Here is a 22,081-nt window from a genome sequence, read left to right on the forward strand (position 1 = left end):
GAGGCTTCAAGCCGGGCCCTCTGCACCCCAGTGGCCTGGGCTGGTCAGGTCAGTGGCCCCCGGGACCCCGCCTCAGGCTCTGACCGGCTCCCACCTCGGGGCTGGTGCAGAGTGGGTGCTGCGGGTTCTCCCCGGCTGCGGACATGAGCGGGCCGGTCCAGGGCTCCTGGTGCTGAGTACGGGCCGTGGGCCGAGAGCGAGCCTCTGAGCGGGGACTCTGCTTCAGGGCCTCCTGCCAGCACGGCTCCTGTTAGACTTCAGCCCTTTGGTCCCAGCACCGCCCTGGACATGACCGGGTCAGACCAGGAACATCACAGCCCCTGGACGGAGGGAGGGAAGTGGTAAGAAAGCCTCGGGGATGTTCTTCTCAGAGTCCCTCTTTACCCATATTTCTCCACCGCCCATTTCGTGAGGAAGAGATTTGCTCTCCACCGCCTGGCACCGCCAGCCCTGAGCACCGCTGTCCCCCACACTCAGGAGATGGTCGCTGTGCCCGCAGCCCTGGGCCCTGGGGTCCTTGCGGGTTGTGCAGAGGGATGGGCGTCAGGGAGGATCCACAGAAAATAGGATTGGTCTCCCGCTCCCTCTCTCTGTGAAACCAATAACAATATTTTTAAAGAAATAAAACAAAAGTAGAGGAAGAGTGAAATTCTCAGAAATGCATTTGACTGCCCAGGATCAATCTGGGTTGCCATCGCAGCACCCTCCCAATGTCATAGGTCACGGAGTTTGGGAAGAACAAAATCCCTCCGGCTGATCCATAGGGAGAGAGAGAGAGAGAGAGAGAGAGAGAGAGAGAGAGAGAGAGAGAGAGAGAGAGAGAGGGGGGGGGGGGGAGAAAGGCAACAGGATATTATAATTTTTATTCATAAACATTATTCAACTCAGACTGTTTTTGAATTTTAGAGAAAAGAATAGAATTAATCTACGGAAAGAATGGCAAACCAGGGAAGATTAAAAGTTGTAATTAAAGGGTGGGGATGGCACTGGGCGTCAGAGCCATCGCTGCAGCCATCTGAGCGGGGTGCTAAACGAAGCGGTGGCTTCTCCGTAATCGTGGTATTGGGGGCAGCACAATGGCAGGCTGGACACCTAATTGCAATCTGCCGAGGACTTTCCAGCACCACGGCGGTGATGTAAAAATAAAGGAGGAAGAGATATGATCTGCGCTCTTAAGGAGAACGTGGCCATGCGACTCTATGGTTCGGTTTCCAGATATCAGGATTTAATATAATAAGAAAAGACAGAGAAAATGAAAATTGGGAAGCCGTTTGAAAAGACGTGTTAAGGAGATTTGCAGCCGAGCAGGAGCAGGCCGATTTTGATTATACTTTCATAGGAGATAAAGACGAAGTAAATCCGAAGCCACACATAATTATAAGTTTCTACATAATCCCTGGCAAAAAAAAAAAAAAAAAAAAAAAAAAAGCCCACAAAAAACATTAAAGATTAGATCCCAGAATTGTGTCAGTAGCTTCATACTTTTGCCATTGCACTGCTACCCACTGTCTGCCAAGCATGGTCAGAAAATAGGTAAAAATATATTCAGACCTGGGGATAATTATAAAGGCATTTAATAGGTACCCAGGTTTTGAAGTAGGAAAGCATCATAAATACAACTTATAATAGAAAATAATCCATGGACACAGCAACGTGGGAGTGAGCGAGAACGCCAGGAATTCATTTTTAAGGAGAGAGAAAAAATAAGTGGGAAGGACAGTCTCTATGAAGAAAGCAGCAGCACCAGGCTTTGTTACACCACCCCACCCCCAATTTCTTCCACCGGCCCTTCTGCCCACGTTGTCAGATCCCCGTGAGAGCACATGGGGAAGGGAAGGCAGACAATTAGTCATGCATGTTAATGGACCACAGACTTAGACAAGCAAGCCTCGCTCCACAGTGGCTGAGGAAGAGAAGCATTAATCCGTTCTGACATAAAAACAACCCTCAGTGGGAGCAGAGACACCAACAACCCTTCACTCACACACTGACAAGCAATGGACCTGAAGCACTCCACCCAGCACACCTCTCTTTATTGTGCTTCGCAGGTATTGCTTCTTTCTTTCTTTCTTTCTTTCTTTCTTTCTTTCTTTCTTTTTCTTTTTCTTTTTCTTTTTTTTTTATACAAGTTGAAGGTAAGACTCTCCACCAGCAACAAGATGAGTGGCTAACAGCTCAGATGAGGGTCACATGATTTGAGCAATGAAATATTTTAAAATGTAGCTGTGCACATGGTTTTTGAGACGTCATGTTATGGCACAACAAGCAGACCCCTCTGCCGTGCAAAGGTGTCTTTTATGTTCTAGAAAACCCAAAAATGGTGTGACCCGCTGCATCCGTTGCTTTAGTGTGGTGGTCAGGGACGGAACTTCCCCACGAGGTCTCTGAGATATGTCCGCATCAGGGAGGATAATAGGCACATTTCAGGCGAGTGGCCGAGAGCTGGGGGTATCTGGTGAGGAAGAGTCTGAAACTGGCCAGGCAAGTGCTGGTAGAAACTGTTGATGAAATGTGGCCAACATCCATTTCGTGCTCTGAGAAACCAGCGAGGGACCATAGCCGGGTGGGCTGGGTGTCTTTATTTGTCAGCCTCCGGCCGAAGCAGAAGCAGTTGGCTGCACACAGTGAGCGTCTGCTGGAAACCCGAGGAGCAGTAAGCACCATCTGGCCGTGCCAAGTTCCAGGTACCCCTATGGTGTGCACATTGCAGGAGTGGAGGTGGGGGTGGGGGGAGAGGATGGGTGGAGAGAGAAAGAAAACAACGCCATAGAGAATGACTCTCTTTAAAGAGGGATGCAGACAATTTTTGCAAATAAGATTTAAAAACCAGAAAGCATTATATAAACATACATAAAAACTGCGTTCCTACAGGAGTGTCATCTCTGGAGAAACTTTGTTACCTTTATCCTTCCTGAACTATATAATTAAACTAGAGGTCTGGTACATGAAATTCATGCATGAGGGGGTGTGTCCCTCAGCTCAGCCTGTACCCTCTCCAATCTGGGACCCCTCAAGGGATGTCTGACTGCCTGTTTAGACCCCATCCCGGTGGGATGGGGCCTAAACAGGCAGTCAGACATCCCTCTCACAATCCAGGACTGCTGGCTCCCAACTGCTCACCTGCCTTCTTGCCTGATTTCCCCTAACTGCTTCTGTCTGCCAGACTGATCAATGCCTAACTGCTCTCCCCTGAGGCCTGGGTCCCCCCCGCCCCTGCCGCCCCACCCAACTGCCCTTTCCTACAGGCCTGGGTCCCCCGCAACTGCCCTTCCCTGCAGGCCCAGTCACTCCTAACTACCCTCCCCTGCTCTCCCAGTTACCCCTAACTGCCCTCTCTTGCCAGCCTGATCGCCCCCAAATGCCTTCCCTTGCAGGCCTGGTCCCTCCCAACTGCCCTCCCCTGCTGTCCTGGTCAGCCCTAATTGCCTTTCTTTGCCAGCCTAACAGCCCCCAAATGCCCTCCCAACTGTTCTCCCTTGCTGGCCATCTTTGACCACATGGGGGCAGCCATCTTGTGTGTTGGAGTGAAGGTCAATTTGCATACTACCTCTTTATTATATAGGATAGTAATGTTTCTAAAAGGATAAAGATATGTGACTTTATTATGTTACTTTCCTGAATTCATTATGAAATACATTGGCACTTGGGGTGGTTAGAGTACTAGAACACTCAGATGTGGCTGTGAGTTTATGATGTTTTAGGAGACTGTGTATTTTATTTCTGATTATGACGGTATTGCCTTTTGGGCAATTTGGACAACAAGAATCATAAAGAGAAGAAGCTGACAAACTCCTTTCACATGGTGGCAGGTGTTGTCACGTTGGCACATTTCCTTTCTGCCACGTTGATTGCTCTTTTAAAGCATGCACATTGTACATTTTATGTGTAAAAATGTGTGTCCTATTTTTTTTTCTTAATATCACATCAGAAACATTTTCCTGTAGCATTCGAAGTTTTAATAAAAATCATTTTTAACTGCTGTGTGATATTTCCTTGCATAAGTGGGCTCCACATGAACATTCTGCTTACTTATATATTTATTTTTGTGCATGGATTTTCCCCCTCAGAATAAACACCTTTGCACTTCAGCATTATTTTCCTCGCCAACACCCTATGGACGGGAATTACAGAGTCCAAGGCTGCATGCTGCCTACAGTGCTGTGACCGAAACTGGCTGGCGATACGCCAGACTTGTTTGATTTTTCCTTCTGGGCACAGAAATAGCAGGCATTTCTCAGCCTCCCATGCAGCCAGGTGTGCACCCAAGAAGGACTTCTTCCCAAGGGACTGTGGGCAGAGGTGGTGAGCGATGAGCTCGTACTGCCTCTCCACCCTTCTTGGCCTCTCTCCTGCCTGTGGGCTGGGTGCCGGTGCCGGTGAGCTGGGGTGGGTTTTGTTGGGACCACAGGCTGTTTCTGAAGGAGGCTGGAGAAAGAGTCCCTAATCTCCACAGCCTAACCGGTTTTAGGTAAGTGAGAAATAAAATTGCATTAGTTAGGTTAAGCTGCTGAAATTTGGGGGTTTATTAATTTTAGTGGCAGCACAATCCTAACTACTAGGAATAGTGGCATTGTGCAATCTATATACTAGTACATAGTATATAGTAAAGTACAATCTATACACTAGTATATAAAAGCCTAAGCGACTTGCTATGACTGGCTGACTGGCTAGAAGCTATGACTCACACTTACCACCAGGGGGGAGACACTCAATGCAGGAGCTGCTCCCTGGTGGTCAGTGCACTTCCCCAGCCAACCTCCCACGACCAGCCACCCTCCCATGGTCCCTCCCCCAGACAGTCAGCTCTGACCTGGACTGGGCGAGGCAGCCCCAATCTTGCATGAATTTGTGCACCAGGCCTCTAGTTCTCTAATAAAAATCTAGAAGGTGCGACCTTGGCACCGGGTGGCAAGCACAGGGACATGGAGACCCATGTAGCACAGAGGTGAGCTGTGTCTGGGAACCTCCCTGGAGATGCTCAGAATAGTTAGGTGCGTGCTACATGGTTATTTCTTGCCAAGGTGTTTACAATATTGGATTGTCTTAAATGTTTATCCGTAGGGGATGGGTTAAACACATTAGGATATATTCACATACTGTAGCAGCCCACACGGGTGGTTTTACTGTGGGAATCTTCATGTGTTTATGTAGAAAACTATCCAACAACAACAAGAGTGCAATTATAGTATTTGTGGTATGGACCTACTTACACTTATAAACAGGTGGGGGTATCCTTGTCAGCCCTCGTGTTATCAGAAAATAATACACAGACACTGGAAACAGGCTTTTATGTTACAGTCAAACGAAAGTCGGACTCACACATCACATCTTTGTTTGGTATGTTTGTATGTGCACATTAGTTGGACTAAATCAGGGGTCCCCCTCCCAGTCTGAAAGCAGTTATTTATGTGCACGTGTATGACTCGTTTGATGTGAAATAACCCGGTTGACATACATTTTCACATTTTAGTTTCTCTGACATTGATGAAGTAAGTCACATAACTCACCTTCATTTAACTTTCCCGGTGGGTTGATTTTCTTTACTAAATAGTTCCACAGATAAAGCCTGGCCTGTGTGCAGTGGGAGACCCCTGTGATCCAGCCCGTGGAGTCACAGGATCTCCCAGCAAAATGAGCTAAAGAGAGATGTGGTCCCGAGGGTCAGTCTCCGCTCCCGTCCTCCACCACACCCGGAGAAAACAGAAAAGAGGATGGCGAGAAACTAGATTCCCACCAGGAGGTAAAAGCAGAAAGAATGTATATGTTTTCTTTCTTTATTTTAGTTTTTCCATTTTTAAGTTTCCTTTCTATAGGGGAGTGAATATTTAAGGAACGTTTACAGCAAATAGCCCGGGAGAAATAAATGGGGCTTTAATAGATCTTTCTTACCTCACATTACAAACACATTTGCTTAAGGGATTTGTAATATTTATTGAGGGGTGCTCAAATCCAAAGTAAATTATCTTTCTGTACAGATGTCAATCAAATCTAGGATGGGAATTAGTAAATAGACCAGATCACGGATGTTCTGAACAGGTGAGAGCTCTCCTGAGGCAAACAATGGCGGGGGGGCGGGGGGGGGGAGAGGGAAATCACCCCCTAATTGGCTCAGTGGAGAGAGCATTGGCCTCGGATTAAAGGGTTCCTGGTCCATTCTGGTCAAGGGCATATACCTTGGTTGCAGGCTTGATCCCCAGCCCTGGTTGGGGCGTGTAGGGAAGGTAACCAATCGATGTGTCTCTCTCACATTAATATTTCTCTCATTCTCTCTCCCCCTTCCTTCCACTCTCTGAAAAAGAAAGAAAGGAAGAAAAAGAAAATATTGGAGCTATTTGAGAAATAAAGCACTAGGATTTTATTTTATTTTATTTTATTTATTTTATATAAGAAAAGATCATTCCTTTAAGTCTTTTTGTAAAAAAAAAAAAAAAAAAAAAAAAAAGGAAAGAAAAAAAGAGAGATTAAAGGCTTGTCTTGCAATTTATTATGAAACTATTATACAATTTTAAACAGACAGGCAGTATTTAGAATTGCATTGTCATTTTCAACAGGTTACTGTTTCTCCCTAACTTTGAGGTGCAATGGAAATGTCATTGTGTGACTGGGAAGTGGGCTGTGGCATTGTATTCTCATTCCTCTGGATCAGAGTCAGAACATTTGCCTGAGAGGGGGTTTTAGGACCCAGGAGCAGCCAGAGGTTGGGCCATTGCCCCTGGTCTCTGACCTTTAAGGGGTTCATTCTCCACGGCTATTATTTGGTTTCTAGGCAGCTGTTTGCATCTTTGGCTGCACATTGGAACCATCTGGAAAGTCTGACCTCCAGGAAATCAGACGTAAGCTGCCTGGGCTGTGGCTCAGGAGCCAAGACTTGGACAAGCTCTGAGATGCTGGCAAGCAGGCTGTGTGAGAGCCGCTGTTCTTGTGGCCACGCTCAGACTCAGACAGCCGAGCGGCGCCCCGAGCCCACAGGAATGCCATCCCTCAGCCCGCCTCGACCTTCTGGGGAAGAAACCTGGGAGGGGGGTCCCGCCATCTGTGCTTCACACGTCTCCCCGGGAGGTGGTGCTCGCTCCAGTTGGGAAAGCACAGCTTCAAGAAGCCCACCTCCTCCCCACCCCGTGAGCACGGAGCCAGCAATGTGTGAGCGAGAGTTAGCTGTTCACCTTTTTATCTTTAAAAGTCTCTGCTAATGTAAGAGGGTTTTGACGGCTTTCCCAGGGTGTGTTCCTTCCCAGGCTTTAGGGTACAGCTGATGACATCACGGGAAGAATGTCCGCTATGAATGCTTTTCCGGATTTCTCTCTCTGAACTGAGTCTTTTCAGACATGTCCGCTCTCCGGGGGTAACAGGAGTGAAGCGGGTGCTGTGAGCTGTGCCCAGTAGAGGGCCTTCCACGTCTTCTGACGACAGTGCTGTGGAAACGTAACCTGGGAAGGGAATCTTACTACTGCCGAGCACCTGAGAGTTGTTTTTCTTTTAAAATAAAATGTTATTGACTTCAGAGAGGAAGGGAGAGAGAGAGATGGAAAAAATCCACGATGAGAGAGAATCATTGATCGCTGCCTCCTCCATGTCCCACACTAGGCGTCAAGCCCACAACCTGACTGGGAATTAAACCATGAACTCCTAGTTCGTAGGTCGACACTCAACCACCGAGCCACGCCAGCCGGGCTGCTGTTTTTCTTTTAAGGTTATAGAATTGCTTACTATGATCATTTCACTATAGGTTTAATTGAGTCAGAGGAATTGTTTAATAAATATAGATCCCAAGGGGACCCTAACTATGACATCTCCGGGGTGGGAGGGTCTCCAAACAAGGCAGGCTGCTTCAGAAATAGCACCGTGTGTCCCTGAATTATTTTCCTTTCTGCATCTTTTACATTTTGTACTCGTTTCCTTTGCTGGGTAACTCATGGCCCCTCATTTGGGTCAGAGCTTGGATGGGTGAGGGCAGGGCTGACCCAGGCGAGGGCAGGGCTGATCCCAGGAGAGGGCAGGGCTGACCCCAGGCAAGGGCAGGGCTCATTCCTGCGGAGGCCCTGGAGGAAATCTGCGCTCTGGCTTTCCTCAGCTCCTGGAGGCCACGTTCCCTGGCTTGTGGCCCCCCCTCCTCCATCTTCAAAGCCAGCAGCGTGGCACCCGTAATGCTCTCTCATTGTCACGTCTTCCCTCCTCTGACCCACGAGCCTCCCTGCAAGGATGTGGTTACACTGAGCCTGTCCGGATAGTCCCCATCTCAAGGTGCTTCTCTTAGTCACACCTGTAAAGGCGTTTTGTCAGGGCAGAGTCACAGATTCTGAGGACCAGGATGTGGCCATCCTTGGGGAGCTGGGACTTGCCCATCACACATGTCCTGGGACAAAAGGAGGAGGGAGCACTGCCTGCTGAGAGAACCTTGGGGGCTAGACTGCAGTGCAGCACTGAAAAGTGGCTCCCGGGGAGACCCACAGACAGTATGCTGCAAACTGCGTGCGCTTAACCATCACCTGGCGATTTGTGCAGATGTGTATTTCTGAGCCCTGTCCCCAGAGATTCTCCTTCTGTGGCCTGTGGCTCCCCTGGGCTCTGTCTCGGTGCAGGTAAGACACAGATCCCCCTGGAGAAGCCGATGGGAGGGAGGTGGTGAGAAGCTCAGCAGCCGAGCCAAGGCCACAGCGGACCGTTACTCCTGCCGGGGGAGCATAAGGGAGACGGGGAACATTTTAAAATAGATTCTGCGGCCGAAACCAGTTTGGCTCAGTGGATAGAGCGTCGGCCTTCGGACTGAAGGGTCCCAGGTTCGATTCCAGTCAGGGGCATGTACCTTGGTTGTGGGCACGCTCCCAGTGGGGAGTGTGTAGGAGGCAGCTGATCGATTTCCCCTCTCATCGATGTTTCTAACTCTCTATCCTACTCCCTTCCTCTCTGTAAAAAAATCAATAAAATATATTTTAAAAATAAAAATAAAAAATAGATTCTGTGAGCCATTTGCCAGGAAAGTGTGACTCGAGAGGTCCTGGCAGGCCCAGGGCGGTGGTTGTGAGAGATCCTTGCAGGTGACCCTGAATGAGCACCACTGCCTCATTCTCCCATTCCCCTCTCCTTAGAAGTCCAATCTGCTCCAGCGGAGGCCAGGGGGGTCTCCTATTTTCCTGTTTTCCAAGAGCCAATGGCTCTACTCACTATATTCCTTTAACTGTGGGTCCTGTGGTTAGTTTGGTGTCCCCGATGCCTTACCCAGCGCCTGGCACACAGCAGGGGCCCGCTGGATGCTTTTGAAAGAAATCCGTGGTCCTCAGAGTTTTCCTGGGTCAGCATCACGTGGAGGGCTTTTTAAATCACAGAGGGCCGGGCCCACGCCCAGAGTTCCCAACTCAGTCAGTGGCTCCTGGGTGGGGCCCAGGATTGTGCATTTTTAACCAGTTCCCAGAAGAAACTGGTGCAGCCGGTCGGGAGACCACACTTTGCAGTCACTGGAATAAATAGTTTGAGTTGTTAAAGCTCGAATTCTTTTATTACAAAATGAAAATGTTTATATGTGGCTGAGGGGTTTAGAACTGTACCCAGCTTTTGAATTGTACGCTTTTCATCATTTCTGTTTTCCCTTTAAAAGTTTAAGCTTCAGCTTGGCCGGCATGGCTCAGTGGTTGAGCACCCACCTATGAGCCAGGAGGTCACGGTTCGATTCCTGGTCAGGGCACGTGCCCGGGTTGTGGGCTCGATCCCCAGTAGGGGGCATGCAGGAGGCAGCCGACCAATGATTCTCTCTCATCTCTGATCTCTCTCTCTCTCTCTCTTTTTCTTTCTTCCTCTCCCTGAAATCAATAAAAATTTATTTAAAAAATAATTTTTAAAAAAGCTTAAGCTTCAGAAACAGGAAAAGAAAATCATATTTTCCCAGTAATAGACACCCTGTAATGTTTTTTTTTGTTTATTTCTTCTCTGAGTGTAAATACTCTAGACTAGGGGTGTCGAACTCAATCAGAGAAGGGGCCAAAATCTAAAATCCAGCCTAAATCGCGGGCCGAATGGTTTACTGAACAGTCATAAACTGACAATGTCATAAACTGACAGCGGAGTGCAGTGCGGGCCACATTGCAAGGCCTGGCGGGCTGGATTTGGCCCGCGGGCCTTGTGTTTGACACATGTGCTCTAGACAAACACCATTGGAAATACCTGGGAAGTTTCTGTTGTAAAGAATGCTTTCAAACGCGTGTCTTTCACATCATGGATACCCAATCTAACTGTCAATTACCTTTTAACCCGAAGCCTTTCTTTGATCTGCATATGTGCTTGGTCAGTTGATTTATGTTGGTCGTAGTCTGAGTGGGTGAGGATGTAGAGGAAGACAGTCACACGCACCTATGCGGCCGGCTGCAGTGGAAACAGCCCAGTGAAGAAGGTAACGCTGCTGAGTGACTCGTCCCGCTTGCCGGAGGCACACATGGCAGGATTATACTTTTCATGACAAAAATAGGAATTATCCAGTATTTATTTTCAGGAAATTGTATTTCTTTGGAAGAATAGTTGACTCCTTCCCCACCCCCAGTATTTACTTAGCTGGAGGTAGTACATAGGGAATTAATAGCCCTTGTGTGTACTTTTTCAACCTAAGAAACTCTTTTTGAGGATTTAGGGATCGCTTTCCCCATAAAATATGCCCTGAAGGTTGCGTCAGCCTTGCAGCCAGCCTTTTGTCTTTACATTTGCAGTAACCGTTTCTGGTGGTAATGTAATCGTAGGGATTGGTTTGGTTTTATTTTTGTTCTCTCATGAAAAGGCTGTAGCGCTGGATTGATGGGATGGAGGGTTACTACATGCTTTCACAGGGTTGGGAAGTTTTCATCTTGTGTCCAGGGCTGAGAGAGGGGTGGGGAGGTGACCGTGCCAGGCAGAGAGAGACTAAGAGACGCATCAACCTCAACATCAGCGGCACCAAGTGGCTCCCTGGGGGCTCCCTCTAGACCCCGAATGTGAGGGTATGTTGATAGCAATGGACGGAGGCTGGCTGCTGACTGATACAGACCTTCTACTGACTTCCTGAGAGGGAGGTGGCCGGCCTGGTGATGCTGCCCCTTGCCCCCAGTTCTCGGCCCTCCCCTTCCCACCTTCGTCCAAGGCCAGAAGGACGTGTTGATGAAACGAAGAGCAAGTAGAGGGACAGGAACAGATAGAACCCGTTCTTAGGCCAAAGGCAGTGTCTCAGAGGCAGTCCTGGCCCCGGGGGCTGTGGGATGAGGCTTCAGTCAAATGCTGCAATAAGACACGGTGACCGTTCTAGACGCTGGTAACAGTTCTAGTTCTGTTTGCTGAGGGGGAAGGGATCAAATCCCCTGCTCAGGGGCGGAGGGCATGCTGTCCTGCACAGGACCGAGCTGTGGGCCCTAAGAGGCAGTTCCCGTCTATGAATATTCATAGTACATTAGCGCTTTCTATCAAATATAGGTAGCTCTACTGGGAATAGTCCCGAAATAGAAACCCCATTTAATCAGGCCCCTCTGTTTAAAATTCAGAACGCGTTTATATACACACATGTGAGTATGTGTATGTGTCTATCCAGCTTCATTTAACTTACACGTTCACTGTAAGAAGTACTGGCTTCTTTTGAAGTCTTTTAATTGGATGCGTTTCTGAGTGAATCACTGCCAGATGCTGAACAATTCCAAGTTAGCAGCAGAGATGAAACCCTCTGAACCTATCTAGAGGGATGGTAGTTTCCGGTTTTGGGGGAGAGGGTTCACAAAGCCCTTTGAGACTCCTATGAACATTCAGGATTCTTTTCAGAGAAAGATGTAAACATATGAGAAGTTGGTCCACAGTCTCAGAGGGGCTGCCACCGGCTGGGCTGTCTTCAATGATAGAGAACTTGGAATAAAGCACACACACCGACTCCAGCGAAGACACCTGTGCTGCTGAACAGCTGTATCACACTGAAGAGGCATTTCTTGTTCTATCTACGGATGGCCAGCCGTGTATGCACGGAAAGTTTGGCTCTGTCACTGTGCATTACTAAAAAGGAATATCTTATACCTTCTCTTTCAGATAACACCGCCACCCCCTCGCCCCCGAAAATCACTAAAATAAATTTGAAGAAAATTCCCCATGGATATAAGAATTATAATTCTTATTATTAACAATAACAGTTCATAGTTATGACAACTAGTATTTTTGTTATGTACCAGTAATTTTACATATCATCCCTGTTTGACACATGAGTTACGTTCAGAAAAGGGGACTAACTTGTCCAAGGTCATGGAGCTAGGAAATGGGACTCAAAACCAGGCAAGATCGGCTGGGTTACGTTCAGTCACAAACATCCCCCAGATCTCAGCAGTTTATACCTGCAATGGGATGGCTCACTGACCACCCTGCACCGTGGGCTGGCTGTGGTCAACTTAGTTTCTCTTCATTTTTAAAAATATATATTTACTGATTTCAGAGAGGAAGGGAGAGGGAGAGAGATAGAAACATCAATGATGAGGAGACTCACTGATTGGCTGCCTCCTGAACACCCTCCACTGGGGATCGAGCCCACAACCTGGGCCTGTGCCCTGACCAGGAATCCAACTGTGACCTCTTGGTTCATAGGTCGATGTTCAACCACCTAGCCATGCCGTCCCAGCTCTTCATTCTTGAACCCAGGTGACAGGGAAGCCTCCTTTTGAAATATTGCCAGGAGTTGTGGTGGCAGGGAAAGAGATCACGGTGAACCACACCCTGTCTTTCAGAGAAGAAACAACATGAGTTCGGTGCAGCCATGTGGTGTTGAACAGCTATATCACATTGGGGAATGGAACACTGGCATTTTACATTTCAACTAGAGGCCTGGTGCAGGAAAGTCATGCGAGAGTAGGCCTTCCCCCTTGCAGCCCCAGCTTTGTCCGGAAGGTCGTCTGGAAGGACGTCCAGTCTAATGAGCATATTATGCTTTTATTATATAAAATTAGGTAGGATAGCCAGAACAAGTGATGGCCAAGCCCAATGTCAGCCGGCCGGGCAGCCCACGTTCTGAGGGGGCCATTGCCTGCCTCATGTAGTCTTTAGGTCTCAAGCCCATAGCTTGTCCAACAGTATTCTGAGAGACAAGGGCAGCCCTTGAGAGTCAGGAAGGATAACCTGGTACATGGAAGAAAGCAGGCAGATTGCATAGCAATTACTCAGCAGAGTCTGAGGTCTTCAATCTTATTTCTGGATGAAATGTGCTTTGAGGTAGAACGATACTTGGCATCTTTATTTTGATCAGTCCCTGGTGCATGGGCATACTTACATTCACTTATGCCACACAGACGTTAGAAGAATTCATGGCCAGGCCTGTGTGGCTCAGTGGTTGATCATTGGCCTATCAACCAGAATCTCATCCCCAGTAGGGTGTGTGCAGGAGGCAGCTAATCAATGATTTTCTCTCATTATTGCCCTCTCCCTCTCTCTCTTTTTTTCTCTCTCTCCCTCTCAGGAAATCAATATATATATATGTTTCATGAATGTTTTTAAAGTGTGGATTTAAAATCAACATTATTTCAACTTGAACCTTATGAAAGGCTTGTAAAATAGCAGACACTTACAGCTGTATCTGTTAAACATTAAGAAATGTCCATTTTTCCCCACTAAAATTAAAAAAATGTAAGCCATAGGCTACTTCCACCCCGTCCGTAGCTGTAGTCACTGATGGATGAAACAACGCTCATGCACTCTCATACACATGCGGTAAGACTGGTGGCTCCTTGCGGAATCGGAGTCGTTGGGGAAGGGTGCCCTTGGGCTATCTGAGGCGCCCAGGCCAGGTGCCTGCGGGCGGAGTCTGCTGTCCTGGCCACAGACGGGTTCCCATGGCAAAGCGGGGAAGGGTCAGTGAGAAGCACCCCCCCGCCCCCACCTTGCAGTTGGAAATCTTTCCTTGGCTCCGAGAATTAGGTTTCATGACTCAGACCCTCGTCCTAGAAATGTCCACTTAATGAATGGCAGTCAGTGGCAATGTTTAAATGTCTGAAGTGCCAGAGTTAATGGCTTTTCAAATAAGATGGTGTAACACCTCAGGCCAGGAATGCTGGCCAAAATGCCAGAAAAGCATGTGGCAGGTAAACGGGAAAACACGTCTGTGTAAGATACTGGGAAAATTCAGATAGGGGAATCTCAGATCAGTCAGAAATTTAAGGCTCATCTGGATCTCCATAATTTATTTTAATTCTTCTTCTTCTTCTTCTCCTCCTTCTCCTCCTCCTCCTCCTCCTCCTCCTCCTCCTCCTCCTCCTCCTCCTCCTCCTCCTCCTCCTCCTTCTTCTTCTTCTTCTTCTTCTTCTTCTTCTTCTTCTTCTTCTTCCTCTTCTTCTTCTTTTTTTAAAAAAAAACTTTTATTGTTGAGAATATTACAGATGTCCTCCAGTCCCGTCCCCACTCCCCACCCCCCCTCAAACCCGGTTCCCGTCCCACTCCAGGCCTTCACCACCCTATTGACCCTATTGTCTGCGTCTATAGGTAATAGACATACGCATATGATACATTCTTTGGTTCATCTCTTCCCCCACCCTGCCCCCTTTCCCTCAGATTCATCAGTCTGGATCGCCTTAATTATAACCACATTATGGGTAATCACCTGGCATGGGATTATAACCTGCTTCCCATAATCCAAAAAAGCTAACTAATCAACCAACCAACAACGGCCTCATAAAGCGGTCTGCCACATTTAGACTCTGTCTAGGGACGGTGGGGGTGGAAAGTTACACCCGTGGAAAACGTTTTAGTGACTCACAATCAATGAACAATGAAACAATGGACAGGTGTGTATGGGGGGTGGAGGATGGGGGAAGGGGGACAGTGGGTAATGACTCCACTACAAGAATAATGTTTTAAAAAGGGCTCCACTCGGACACGTGAATTTTCTAAAGTAAAAAAGTGTTGGTATAATCAAAGCACTAGACTCGGGAAAGCACTTAACACTCTAACTCTCTAAAGAAAGGTAGGGGTGGATACGAGAAGGAACGTATGCGTATGGAATCCCTTCTCTGAAACGCCTGGGGTCCAGAGGTGCTCTGTAATTTAGGGCTTTTTGGATCTTGGATAGACAGTAAGGGAAATATACCATCTCTACATAAAACCCTGGGCGAGGGCGGGCACCGCCCTATGATACAGCAAATGGACTTTTCAGCAGCGAGATGTGTGAACAGCACTGGCTGCGATCCCTGCGATTAAACAGCCTCCAGCCAGCCCAGGGCACGCCTTGTCGCCTGGTGAGCTCAGGTCTGGTCAGGTTTCGATGCCAAATGAGTGATGAAAAGTCTTTCATTTATTAAACCTCTTTGGACTTCCAAATTGGTGGATAAGGGATTGTGAACCTGTACTGCTTCACGCAGCGACTCGCATGCCTCTGTCTCTCTCCGCTGAGTCAGGCTGCAGGTATGCACCGAGCAAGGACACAGCGCCTCTTCCTGGGGGCCCTCCAGGCCTTTCCCTCCTCCCTCATTCCCCAGATGCGTTCTCTCTGCCCTTTTCCTCCTAAGGTCTAAGTTTATTTCTGAATAAACTTTCTCTTATAATTTGAAAAAAAGAAGAAAAAAAAAAAAAAGGAAAAAGGTGGATTAAGGCCACAAGCTAGCAAAGGACAAGAGTGAGAGCTGGGACCATCTGCCTGCCAACAGCCTATTCCTTATGTTTCTCACGAACACAGGAAGCTGAGTGGATGGAGGAGCGGACCCGAGAGTGTGATGGGGATTCTTGGTGACTCCAGCCCAGAGACGGCCGTTGGGGGTCTACCTTCACACGAGAGTGGGGTGGGAAGGTGAAATAGGAATAACAGGATGTCTAGCGATAATAGGTATGGTTCTGTAACGGACGTTTTTGTGCAGAGGCAAGAAGTAAAAGATCAACGAACCGAGTCTCTGAGTTCAAATCCTAACTCCATTCCTTGCTTAATTTACCTAAGCTGTGACATGGGGAGAGTAATGTCACAGGGTTGTTGGGAGGCACCAATAAAATAAAACAGAAGGCCTTTGGCACGATGCCCGGTGCATGGTCAGCAGTTAAAAAAAAAAAAATAGAACAGTTAACAGTTGTGACGAATAGTAAAGACAAATAGTCCACGCGTCCCGCGTGGTGAACTAGTGTGGCGGTGCCACGGGCTACATAGACACGTACTGCCTTCCCGCCCGCAGTGCCTCGGGTGAGCCGCTCCTCCGAGGTAGACACATTGGAGAGATGCCTCTTTTTCTTTTTCTTTCTTTCTTTCTTTCTTTCTTTCTTTCTTTCTTTCTTTCTTTCTTTCTTTCTTTCTTTCTTTCTTTTCTTTTTAATATTTTATTGATTTTTTATAGAGAGAAAGGGAGAGGGATAGAGAGCTAGAAATATGGATGAGAGAGAAACATCGACCAGCTGCCTCTTGCACACCCCCTACCGGGGATGTGCCCTCAACCAACGTACATGCCCTTGACCGGAATTGAACCTGGGACCCTTCAGTTCACAGACCAACGATCTACCGCTGAGCCAAACCGGTCTCGGCTGGAGAGATGCCTCTTGAGCAGCAGTTGGCTTCAGTTACACCTTCTTACACACAAGAGGTTTTCTTGTTGTTGTTAAACTAGCGTACTTTGCCTCTCTGGCCAACGGCCTGGCCTTCCCCCTCTGTTTTCTGTGCGAGTGGCTTGTAAATCCTCCAGTTTACAAGGCCCCAGAATTCTGTTTCCTCTGGGTTCAGGGAGCTATTTATTCTCCTATTTTCTGAATTAATCTGACCGCTTGGTTGTCATAGCTCCTAACCCACAACCTTCTCTGTATTGACGTTAGGGCTTTCTCTTTCCCCTTCCCCACAAAGCGACACCCAGCCAGCCCCACCTTCCCTCCCCTTTGTTTTTTATGGCAAAACGAATTCACGTACTTTGTTAATATTTGTAAGTCCAAAGCCAAGTAACTGTGTGTGTGTGTGTGTGTGTATGTGTGTGTGAGAAACAACTAAAAAGGGAAACATCTATTGTGAACTTCCATAGTTTCATCTCCTCAGCCCCACTCTCCGGAGGTGCTGATATTCACCTTCAGGCCTGCGCCTGCCTGCCAGCATCCATGTCCCATAAGGCAGGGAGGAATTGGTTGTTGATTTAGCAAAAGGAAACCCATCCCATACACAGTGCTCTGCAGCTGGCTTTCCCCCTGTCTAACCAGCACTGTGGGCATCTTGTATCGTTATTGTTCCTGCCCTTTTGTATTCAGTTTTATTCTTTAGGCATAATTGTGTACAGCTGTGGGCTTATTTCTTCTTTCCCTGCAGTAATATTTATGGGTCATCAAATGGAGAAAAATATGTACTCCTTGCTATGAAAAAGGCAAGGTAGTAAGAGGCATACTTTTCCCTCTGGATTCTCATAATCTGGAAAGAGAAATAAGATAGGGACTCACATCACTATAACATCAGGTAGGTATTTATAGAATCTATAAACTTAGATGTTAGTGCCACTGTGGGTCAGAAGAAAGTAAATTAGCTTTTAGAAGGGCTGATGAGAACGGTGTGTCTTTTTTTGAAAGGAGATTTTAGGTTTCAATTGGGTCTGGAAAGGTGGGTTGGCTTTCCACTGATCTAAAAAAAGAAAGAAAAAAAAATACTTTTAGCCAAATCTCTGACAGAAGAAAACATGGGGCGTGTTTAAAGGAGGGCCGGGATCCAAATGCATTGATTGCCAATCCCTTCTTGATTTCAGATATTAAAAAGTGGGAGAAATGTACCAATTAAATTAATAAAATAAAGGATTGGGTTGGCAGGTTTCCAGAAGATAGAACCGATAGAAACGTCTAGAAAAGGAAGTGGAAGCCGAGCCGGTTGGAACCCTCTGATGGCCATCAGGGTGTGGTGCGGGGCCTGAGGGCTGGGCATGGTCTGGGCCTGTGTCTTCAGGACTCAGAAGGAAATGAATCAATGAGTCGGAAGCCAAATCCCCAGCCTCACTCCCTAGCTGCTCGTTCTGTTCTCTCACTCAAATCTCAAGCCACAGCATCTGAGCTGAAATGTTTTCTTAATCAAAACCTGGGCTTGATTCCCAGGCAAATCCATGCATGTACCCAGACACCTGTCAGGGACGGCCCAGGGACACCCTCCCCGCCAGCTTGCACCCCACCCTGCACCTCACCCCGCTTCCACTGGTCAGGGGGGGCACGAGGAGAGGAGCCGGAGGCCTCAGTGTGTGTCCGCCATCCCAGCTGCACCCCACCAGAAGGGCACATTGCAATAATTGCCACCTTCTTGAATGCACGGCAGAAACAGAACCCTCTGACTCAGTTCTGCTCTGAGTCAACACTATAAAGCAGGGCTAGGACTACGGACAACAGAACGCCAGCGGCTGTGGCCCAGCGCTTTGCATTCCGGTGCCGTGTTCTGGGCGGGTCACAAGGCTCTCGGCAAACTTCCATTAGAGCTCAGAGGGAGGGGAGGTATGCGGCTCAGGCTCCTGCCATTCCAGCCAGCAGAGGTGCAGAGTCAGGTGGTGAAGGGGTTAAGTGGGCCGTTTATGGACACCCTCCCGGCCATGCTCATCAGCGATGGCTCTTCCAGCCTGTCAGGTTTCGTGGAATTTGACCTTTGGCTGCCCTGCCAGGCCCTGCTTCCGCTGCTTGCAGGTGGTGCACTGGGTGGTGTCAGCGCACTGCCTAGGGCTCAGCCACGCCAGGCCCGGACCTGCCTCTTTTGGGGGAGTTATCTCTGAGCCCGGAGATAACTGTCCTGCACCGAAAAGATTCTATCTGAGCACCTGCCCTCCCACCCCCACGTGTGAATGAGACAGTTGACTGCATACGGTTGGTTTAAGATGTTTCTACTTTAGCCCTGCCAGTGTGGCTCAGTGGTTGAGTGTCAACCTAGGAACCAGGAGATCAGGGTTTGATCCCCGCTCAGGGCACATGCACGGGTTGCAGGTTTGATTCCTGGTGTGGGGCATGCAGGAGATAGTGGATCAATGATTTTCTCTCATCACTGATGTTTCTCTCTTCCCCCGCCCCCTGAAATCAATAAAAATATATTTAAAAAAAGATGTTTCTACTTTAATATCCAGAAACATATTTTTAAAAATACACGGTTGCTATTCACTTATTTTTAGAGACTGCCGCCTCTTCTGAGCAGATAGGGGAGTGTTTGGGAGACCAAGAAAATGAAAGGCAAAGTCCTGCTGACCCGCAGAGGACTTGGCTCCTCATACACGCACTGCCGGCTCCCCCCAAGAGCCCTGGGTGTCGTAGTCTGTGCCCTGAGAGGCCAGGATGTTTGGCCTCAGTCGCGGCTCTTCAGGGAGGGGGAGGGGGAGAGGGGGAGAGGAGGAGGGAGGAAGAGGAGGAGGGGGGAGAGGGGAGGGTTGCTCACCCAGGACTCGGTCAGGGCTGATTAGGAATTCCCGGGGCATCCACCGTGTTCATTAATGTTACCCAGCCGCCCGTCTGTTGCTGCCAACCTGCTTCAAATCTATGTACCTTTTTTGTACCAACAATTGGGTGAAGCTTGGGCGGCTCAACAAGGGTGAGCCACATATGTAGTTTACCTGTTGGAAATGGCTAAGGCACTTCCCCCAAACCTGAATAGTATAAAAGCTTGCTGCCAGACAGCTCAGGGCATTTTATTGCCTCCTGTTGGTCAAACACCTGAACAGCTGTAGGCTATTCCCCAAACTGATAATGCTTCTGTATTCTACCCTTTGATACAGTACCCTTAGAAGTGTATTATCTCCACCTTGCCTTAGGACAGTGGTCCGCAAACTCACTAGTCAACAGAGCCAAATATCAACAGGTCAACGATTGAAATTTCTTTTGAGAGTCAAATTTTTTTCAACTGAAACTTCTTCTAATGCCACCTCTTCAAAATAGACTTGCCCAGGCTGTGGTATTTTGTGCAAGAGCCACACTCAAGGGGCCAAAGAAACACAGTTTGCAGACCACTGCGTTAGGTGGTTCTTTGATTAATTCCTTTGAGATGTATGGTGTCTTATATTTATTGGGCAAAGAATGATTGCCTCTGATGTATCCTAAAACAACACTTTTCCCACATAGATGGCTCTCAGCAGGCCTGACCAGGGGTTCCGGAGGACCAACCCTGTCCACCACATGTCGTGTTCATCATTTCCTTTGCCCACTCATCCGTGTGGGCACTGAGGTCGGTTCCTCATCTTGGCCAGCGTGACTGGTGCTGCAGTGAACGGGAGGGCAGACTTCTCCGAGCCACTCTGCTCTCAATGATGTGGGACCAATACCCCGATGTGGGATTGCCCGGTCCCCTGGGGCTTTACCTCCCATTTCTTTGGGGAAGCTCCACCCCGTTCTGTAGCCACTGCATCACTTGACCCTTCCTGCTGACACTGCGCCCCCCTTCCCCAGCTGTTACCTGTCTTCTCGCTGCAGCCATTTGACAGGTGTGAGGGGCAGTGCTGTGGTTGGGATTTGCATTTCCCAGATGACTTGTATTTCCCTGCCAATGACTCGTACCTGGCACTGCCTGAGACAGCAGATGTTGTTCAGTAAATATTTGTTGAATGCGTGGACTCAGTTCGAACGAAGTAAGGCTGTTTTCCGTAAAGCACAAGGGAAGGTTTACTGTGAGCGATGGGGTGGGAGGAGGGGGCATCGTGTCTGGAGCACCAAAGGGAAGGGTCCCCCAGCTGGTGGAAGTCCCTCTGGGCTCGCAATGGAAGGCTGTCCAGAATGGCCGGGACACAGGTCAGCACCCTGAAAAGCAATGTGTGTTTAGAAGGAGTGAAATTAAAATATTTTACACATATTTTTTTTTAAATCCCTATCTTAACTCTTGGCATGTCCTGGGTGTTTGTGCTCCAGAGCCCAGCCTAGGAATGTGTCTTTGGTCTCCTCCACCTTTCAGGGCTCACCGCAAGCGTCTCCCTCCACAGCGGCTCTTAGCACGATTTTCCCTACAAATGTTTGTGTTCCCTCTTCCTTTGAGCCCCATAGCTCTCTGCACGCTTCTCGCCCACTCCATTTGCCTCCCCCTACTTACCTGCCCTCCCCTCTCCAAGGCCAGCACCCTGACGGTAGCACATTTTTGTGTCCCACACAGGAATGAACACCCAGGCCTAAATGCCAGGGTCCTTTTCCCAGCCTTACAGAGGGTTCAGCATTCTGGAGAAATGAGCTGCGCGAAGATGATTAAAGAGGAGTCCGGAGATGAAAGATATGTTGATAGGCATTGGGGGTCAGAGGAGCTTCAGCTAAAGGGAGCTAAAGACTCTCCTCACTCACTCAGGACTTCGCTTTTTTATTAACACAATTTATCCTAAGGCTGTGGTCGGCAAACTGCGACTCTTTGGCCCCTCGAGTGTGGCTCTTGCACAAAATACCACAGCCTGGGCGAGTCTATTTTGAAGAAGTGGCATTAGAAGAAGTTTCAGTTGAAAAAATTTGACTCTCAAAAGAAATTTAAATTGTTGTACTGTTGATATTTGGCTCTGTTGACTAGTGAGTTTGCGGACCACTGTCCTAAGGCAAGGTGGAGATAATACACTTCTAAGGGTACTGTATCAAAGGGTAGAATACAGAAGCATTATCAGTTTGGGGAATAGCCTACAGCTGTTCAGGTGTTTGACCAACAGGAGGCAATAAAATGCCCTGAGCTGTCTGGCAGCAAGCTATTATACTATTCAGGCTTGGGGGAAGTGCCTTAGCCATTTCCAACAGGTAAACTACATATGTGGCTCACCCTTGTTGAGCCGCCCAAGCTTCACCAACCTTTTGGAAAAACCCTTGTTATTATTACATTCTGGAATTGGTTCCCAGCACCTAAACATTTGTTTAATTGCACTAATTAATCAAGTCATTCCATTAGTGTTAGATTATTTTCTCAGGCAAGGGAGACAACTCTGAGGAAATACGGTAGCTTACCGACCATGCACTATTTAAAAATAACTCCTTTTCTAGCCCACCCACGTGGCTCAGTGGTTGAGTATTGACCCATGGACCAGGAAGTCATGGTTTGATTCCAGTTGGGACACATGCCTGGGTTGTAACCTCAATACCAATTAGGGGGCATGTAGGAGGCAGCTGATCAATGGTTTTCATCATTGATATTCTATCTCTCTCTCCTTTCCTCTATCTGAAATCAATAAAAACATGTAAAAAATAACTCCTCTTCTAGAAA

Source organism: Pipistrellus hanaki, assembly GCF_964339955.1.
Source record: "Pipistrellus hanaki genome assembly, chromosome: 8".
In the NCBI taxonomy this organism is placed as follows: Eukaryota; Metazoa; Chordata; class Mammalia; order Chiroptera; family Vespertilionidae; genus Pipistrellus; species Pipistrellus hanaki.